The following is a 7,950-nucleotide window of genomic DNA, read 5'->3' on the forward strand; positions in this document are numbered from 1 at the left end:
GCAAAGTAACATCAGTAGCAACAGAGTAACAATAGCGGCAAAGTAACATGGCAAGGACCAGTAGGAAAAACTCGTAGGCATTGGATCGGTGATGGATGATTATGCCGGATGCTATTCATCATGTAATAGTTATAACACGGAGAGATATGTAACTAGCTCCAGTTTGTTAATGTAATGTAGGCATGTATTCCGTATGTAGTCATACGTGCTTAGGGAAAAGAACTTGCATGACATCTATTGTCCATCCCTCCCGTGGCAGCGGGGTCCTAATGGAAACTACGGGATATTAAGGTTCTCCTTTTAATTAAGAACTGGACCAACGCATTAACACTTGGTGAATACATGAACTCCTCATACTATGGTCATCTCCGGGAGTGGTTCCGGCTGTTGTCACTCCGGGGTTGCTGGGTCATAACACATAGTAGGTGACTACAACTTCCAAGATAGGATCAAGAACACACATATATTGGCGACAACATAATAGGTTCAAATGTGAAATCATGGCACTCGGGCCCTATTGACAAGCATTAAGCATGGCAAAGTAGTAGCAACATCAATCTCAGAACATAGTGGATACTAGGGATCAATCCCCGTCAAAACTAACTCGATTACATGATAGATCTCATCCAACCCATCACCATCCAACAACCTACGATAAGATTACTCACGAACGGTGAAGAGCATCATGGAATTGGCGATGAAGGAAGGTTGATGATGACGATGGCGACGATCTCCCCTCTCCGGAGCCCAGAACGGACTCCAGGTCTGCCCTCCAGGTGAAGAATAGGAGGTGGCGGCGCCTCCGTTTTGTAAAACGCGATAAACTCTTCTCCTTGATTTTTTTCCGGATGAAGCGGACTAAATAGAGCTGGATTTGGAGGCGGTGGAGCGTTGTGAGCCCCACAAGCCTGCCAGGCGCGGCCAGGGGGGCGCCTGGTGGGCTTGTGCACTCCACACTCCACTTCCTCCGCTGATTCTTGCGCCAGTATTTTTCATAAATTCCAAAAAATTCTCCGTAAATTTTCAGGTCATTCTGAGAACTTTTATTTCTGTGCAAAAACAACACCATGGCAATTCTGGTGAAAACAACGTTAGTCCGGGTTAGTTCCATTCAAATCATGCAAATTAGAGTCCAAAACAAGGGCAAAAGAGTTCGGAAAAGTAGATACGATGGAGACGTATCACTTTGTTCCCCGGTAGGTGCCGGGGGTTCTTGGCGTGTCTATCGGGGTCTTGGTCTTCTTAATGCGCTCCCTGATCTCTCGTAGAGCGACTTCTTTGGCCTGGGCCAGGTCTTGATGGACCAGTAGCATTCCCTGGCACTCTCAGGCTGTCGGGTCGGAGGCTTATCGTCCGTGCACAATTTAGGGGGAAATAAACAGCCCTGTTTGTGTACCCCGATAGAAGCCCCCGGGCATGGGCCATATGTGTCGTTGGACAACGTTGGGTTAGGCCTCAAACAGTCCACGAACACGCGTCAAGAAAATGCTGCTCTCACGGCCCACGTCCAATCTGCGCATTTACCATAGGTCATGGGGCCGTTGAACAGTAGCCGTTAGGGAGTAAAAGGGGGAACTACCCGTAAATAAATGGCAGTTTCCTGTAGTGATAGCGACGAGCCATCCCCCAATGCGTGGCCCCATATATAAAGAAGGGATGTCGCAAAGGGGGCGCTGCTCATTCACATCCATCTCTTCGCCCTTCTTCTCCCTCCTCCAACCAAGAAACTGCCCTCGCTGCTGCTATTCCCCTCAACGAGCACTGCCAAACCGCCCGCTTCTTAGGACAGATGGGGCGGAAGACGGCCGCCGTGAAGGGGAAACAAGCGACTGCGTTGAAGGAGCAGGCTGCTAATGAGAGGAAGAGAAGAACAGAAGAGGCGGATTATCGATGGCGGAAAGGTGTGGTTTTCTCTCTATCGAATTTGGACAGAAACACCTTGATCGATAGGTATGCCTATATGTGGAGGAGAGAGACGAAGGGGCACGAGGCACCCGTGGTTCTGCCGGATAACCCCAAGGAGAAGACGCCATCATATTCGTATTGCTTCTTCCGCGTGTACATTTACTGTGCTCTCTCTCCCCTTTCTCTGATTTCTTCTGCCCCATGATGGCGGCGTATGGATTTCACCTTCTCGATTTTACGCCCAATGTAATGGCATCCGTGGCAATGTTCGCACACCTGTGCGAGAACTTTGTTGGAGTTGCCCCCAATGTGGAATTGTTCATGCACTTCTTCCTTCCTCGGACAGAGGACAAAAATCACCGCTCGGGGTACGTTAGCTGGATTCCCCGGGGCAAGAAGGATGTTAGGGCATATTTCTCTCTAAGTGGTTTTAGTGATTGATGACAATGCGTGTGAGGACTAATTGTGTGCATTGATCATTTCAGATAATTCATATCTGGGCACAAGACGGTTCGATGCCCCTCTGAATCTCTCGAAGACAGTTGCTTTCTACGTTTCTCTTTGGTGGATTTGAGTCGTAGGAAAGCCGTACTATTAAGAGGGGGTCCGCGTCGGAAAGATTTGGGTGGAATCATCACGTACAGATTTGGTGCACCACCTTTTCCCTAGCTACAATGGACCTCCATACCTATCTTTGTTGCCTATGCAAAAGGATCAGCGGTAGTAATTTTTTACTACCGCCCATGGGGCGGTAGTAGTTTTTTACTACCGCTCCGACGAACTTTTTCGCATACTCCCCCCCTACAGTAGTAGGCATGCTAGTATTTTATTACTACCATGGTTGGTTAGATGCTGAGCGGTAGTACCGCTTGGCTATTCCTGTGGTGGGTGGGTAACGGTTGGATTTTTCCCCTACTATATATAGGTGTATTCTTCCTCTAGAAGCTCACCTCTTACCTCTCTAAGCTCCATTGTTTCTCCATAAGCTTATTCTTGCCCAATCTCTCTCCCTAGCAAATGAAACTTGTTGATTTTCTAGGGATTGCTTGAGAGGGCCTTGATCTACACTTCCACCAAGAGATATTTGATTCCCCCCACTAATCCCTTGCGGATCTTGTTACTCTTGGGTGTTTGAGCACCCTAGACGGTTAAGGTCACCTCGGAGCCACATTCCATTGTGGTGAACCTTCGTGGTCTTGTTGGGAGCCTCCAAGCTTTGTGTGGAGATATCCCCAACCTTGTTTGTAAAGGTCCGGTCGCCGGCTTCAAGGGCACCAATAGTGGAATCATGACATCTTGGATTGTGTGAGGGCGTGAGGAGAATATGATGGCCCTAGTGGCTTCTTGGGGAGCATTGTGCCTCCACACTGCTCCAACGGAGACGTACTTCCTGTCAAAGGGAAGGAACTTCGGTAACACTTCCTCGTCTCCATCGGTTCCACTTGCGGTTATCTCTTACCTTTACTTTGTACTTGCTATTGTTGTAGTGTATTCTTTGCTTGCACTTGTTATCCTTGTAGTTAGCATCATATAAGTTGCTCACCTAGTTGTTCACATAGAGAACCTTTTGTTGCTAATGCTAATTTGTTAAGACAAGCTAAACATTGATAGTTGCCTATTCACCCCCTCTAGTCAACCATATCGATCCTTTCAATTGGTATCCGAGCCACGTCTCTTTATTAAGGGTTTCACCACCCGAAGAGTATGGTTGACGATGGTAAGGTTCGGCCCAAAGGGTCCGAGGCCATGGAGGTGGTTTCGGTCTCATGGGACGATTTGAATGTGGCCATGGCTTCACTCAAGACGTCCGTGACGACCGAAGTCAAATCCATGCTTAAAGAATTACTTGAGGGGATGAGGAATTCTCCCGACCCGTTGCTTGTGGTTAAACCCACCTCATCGGTGTCGGAGTCCAATTCCGATAAGGAAGCGGTTAAAGGTACTCAAACTTACTCCCCTCATGACAAGAATGGGACGGGAACTTTTGGCTCGGTTCCCCCTCCCCCGGTCTTGGAGGACCGGTTCCTACCCCACATATTAATAACCTAGGACCTCCTCCAAAACTTGTTAAAGGTGATTTCGCTAATTGGGTTTTTTTCTATCAAGTCTCATTTGAATCACAACTCAACAAATCTTTGGATAATCATCGAGCAAGTCTATTACCCTCATGATCCAAGGAACCTCACTCCAAGAGAAGAGTCGGAGAACCAATACAATCATTCCGCATTGTTCATCCTTTAATCTGCGGTTCCACCCAAAGATCTCCCACACGTGCGCCCCTTCACTCATGCAAAGGATTGTTGGGAACACATCATGGTGATGTACAAGGGAAGCTCAAGCATTCAACAGTCTAACTTTGAAGTGGTCCTTGATCAGGCCTATGAGTTTGGGATGCTAGAAGATGAGGACACCCGTGATCTCTATCGAAGGGTGACTGCCCTTGCTGTTGCTCTCCAAAACCATGGGTGCATATATACGGATGACACGTGGATCAAGCACAAGTTTCTCAAGGCCATCATGCCTTTCAACAAACCAATGTCTTCCGTCATTCGGCAAAGACCAGATTTCCACTCCTTGACCGTCATTCGGCATATATGAACAAGACCACCGACAATGCACTTGCTCGTGTTCGGTCAAAAACAGCATCGCCCAACCTTGCCTTAAAGACCAAGGACATTGCTGGTGAAGAAGAAGAGGAAGAAGATGGCTGCCCTAAAGACACTAAATATGCTTATCATGAGCACATGGCTCTTGCTTCAAGGCAGTTTTGGGGAAACAAAATAAACTCAAGACCCAACTTCTCCAAGGACAATTCAAGTGGGTCCAAGAACAAACAACGAGTCTGGACATGCGACAACTGCGTCAATGTGAGTCACTTTGTGGCAGATTGTCCATATGAGAAGAGGGAAGACAACGGGGCAAGCTCATTCGCAAGGACATGCCCATGTCTTTCCCTAGAAATAACACCTTCACCAAGAAGACTCATCCAAGGGGGTTGGTGGCCCATGAAGAGTACACCTACAATGATGACTAAGACGATACCGGCCGTGAGGGGATGGCAACGGCCAGCGTCGCCATTGCCACCTCCTTCCCCAAGGTATCTCTCTTTGGCGCCACAAACGAGAACCGTATTGCCAAGTGCCTCATGGCCAAAGGTATCAATAAGGTAACCCCCAGTATCAAGACCACTCTCACTACCTCTCCTTTCTTGTTAGATTTTGTTGATAATAGTGAGGTGGTGGAACTTGATGAAAATAATTTTGATAAATTCTTGTGTAAGATCAAAGGTGAAACCAAAAGACACTTTGTTGCTATTTTGGAACAACTTGGTGAAGCCAATGATATCATTGAGACTCATGAGGATACTATCTCCAAGATGCAAGAACATAGTCATGACTATGCCGATGAGATAGAAGAACTATCCATTGCTCTAGAAGAAGAGTGTGGTCTTCGTTTGGCTCTTGAGGAGTCACACAACGTGGATTATGCTAAATTACAAAAAGATCTTGATCATGCTAGTGTTGTTACTCGTGTGCTTAAATCTGAGAAGGTTGCACTTGGGGTTGGCCATGATAGACTAAAGGAAGAGTTTGACATACTTGAGAAGGCCCACAAGGTCTTGAAAAGTGCTCATTCCTCCCTTAAGTAGTCTCATGATCAACTCCAAGTAAAACTCACCAAGGATATTTCTACTTGTCCTCCTTTTGTTTTAATTGATAATGCTTGTGCTACTAACCCTTGTTGTGAGCATGTGCATCTTGAGGAGGAGAATGCCAAGTTGAAGGAACAGCTTAAAAAGGGCCTTGTGACGTGCATCCAAGGCGAGAAAAATCTAAATGATCTTTTGCGTAATCAAAAGGAAGTTGCAAAAAAGAAAGGTGAAATGACGTGGATGTCGCCTAGAGGGGGGGGGTGAATAGGAGCTTTAAAATAATTACCGTTTAGGCTTGAACAAATGTGGAATAAAACTAACGTTTAATTTGATGGTAAGGTGGTCATCGCTCAAGATTTATCTATAGAGAAGGTAATGCTTGTTGAGTCCCTTGGATACAATTTGCTTTCCGTTCATGGGCTTGCAATTATGGGCTTTGCCACATTTGTTAATCTTGATACCGTGGCCCTTTTGTGGAGCACGACTCTTAAAGTAGCCTTTGTTGGATATGTCGAGAACGGTCTCTATGTAGTGAACTTTTCGGAGCGACCTTCTAAGACCGCGACTTGTCTAATGGCTAAGGTTGATGTGGGGTGGCTATGGCATCACCGACTAGCCCATGTCAATATGAGATCTTTGCAAAGTCTCCTCAAAGGGGACCATGTTCGTGGGCTAACAAATGTGAGTTTTGGCAATGTCGTGCTTGCAGTGGTTGTATTGAAGGAAAGCTTCATGAAATAGCTCAACGTCCCACAACTGTCATCTACTATAAAAGGCCTTTCGAACTCATTCACATGGATCTCTTTGGTCCTCCTTATTTTGATAGTCTTGGGGGAAGGAAGTATTGCTTGGTGATTGTGCATGACTACTCAAGATACACTTGGGTATATTTCTTCAAGAGGAAGAGTGAGACTCAACAAACTGTCATCAACTTTGCTAATGAAGCTCAACATCAACATCAAGCATAGATATTGATGGTTAGAAGTGACAATGGCACTGAGTTCAAGAACTACACCTTAAATGATTTCCTTAGTGAGAGGGGATCAAACATCAATATTCAGCACCTTATACACCCCAATAGAACGGTGTTGCGGAAAGGAAGAACCGGACGCTGATGGACGCGGCAAGAACCATGATGGCAGAATTCAAATCTTCGTACAACTTTTAGGCTTAAGCCATTAGCACCGTGTGTCATGCATCCAATCGACTCTACCTCTGCAAAGGCTTGAACAAGACTCTGTATGAGATTCTTACCGGGAACAAGCCCAACCTCAAGTACTTCCGGGTGTTTGGTTGTAAGTGTTTGATACGTCTCAAACGTATCTATAATTTTTGATGGTTTCACGCTGTTATCTTGTCAACTTTGGATGTTTTATGTACCTTTTATATCTTTCTTGGGCCTAACTTATTAATTCAGTGCCAAGTGCGAGTTCCTATTTTTTCTGTGTTTTTATCTCTTTTCAGATCTGATTTTGGAACAGAGTCCAAACGGAATAAAATCCCCGAAATAAATTTTTCCAGAACAGAAGAAGATCGGGGGACTTGAGGGCCAAGGCAGGAGAGCCACAGGGGGCCCACAAGCCCTGTAGCCGCCGCTAGGGGGGCCACGGCTACCAGGCTTGTGGCCTCCCTGGCGCTCCCCTGCCCTAGCTCTTTGGCCTATAAATTCCCTAAAGTCGCAGAAAAAATGAGGGCATCCACGAAAACACTTCTCCGCCGCCGCAAGCTTCCGTTTCCGCGAGATCTCATCTGGAGACCCTTCCCGGTGCCTCGCCGGAGGGAACTTTGGAGCTGGAGGGCTTCTACATCAACAGCAAGGCCTCTCCAATGACTCGTGAGTAGTCCACTTCAGACCTACGGGTCCGTAGTTAGTAGCTAGATGGCTTCTTCTCTCTCTTGGATCTTCAATACAAAGTTCTCCATGATCTTCATGCATATCTATCCGATGTAATCCTCTTTGGCGGTGTGTTTGTCGAGATCCGATGAATTGTGGATCTGTGATCAGATTATCTATGAATTATATTTCAGTCTTTGCTGATTTCTTATATGTATGATTTGATATCCTTGTAAGTCTCTCCGGGTTTTGGGTTTTGTTTGGCCAACTAGATCTATGATTCTTGCAATGGGAGAAGTGCTTGGTTTTGGGTTCATACCGTGTGGTGACCTTTCCTAGTGACAGAAGGGGCAGCAAGGCACGCATCATGTTCTTGCCATCAAGGGTAACAAGATGGGCTTTCATCATAAATTTGACATTGTCCATCTACATCATGTCATCTTGCTTAAGGCGATACTCTGTGTTGGAATTATGCCCTAGAGGCAATAATAAATATAGTTATTATTATAATTCCTGTATCAAGATAATCGTTTATTATCCGTGCTATAATTGTATTGAA

This window comes from Hordeum vulgare, chromosome 4H, assembly GCF_904849725.1.
Source record: "Hordeum vulgare subsp. vulgare chromosome 4H, MorexV3_pseudomolecules_assembly, whole genome shotgun sequence".
Classification (NCBI taxonomy): domain Eukaryota; kingdom Viridiplantae; phylum Streptophyta; class Magnoliopsida; order Poales; family Poaceae; genus Hordeum; species Hordeum vulgare.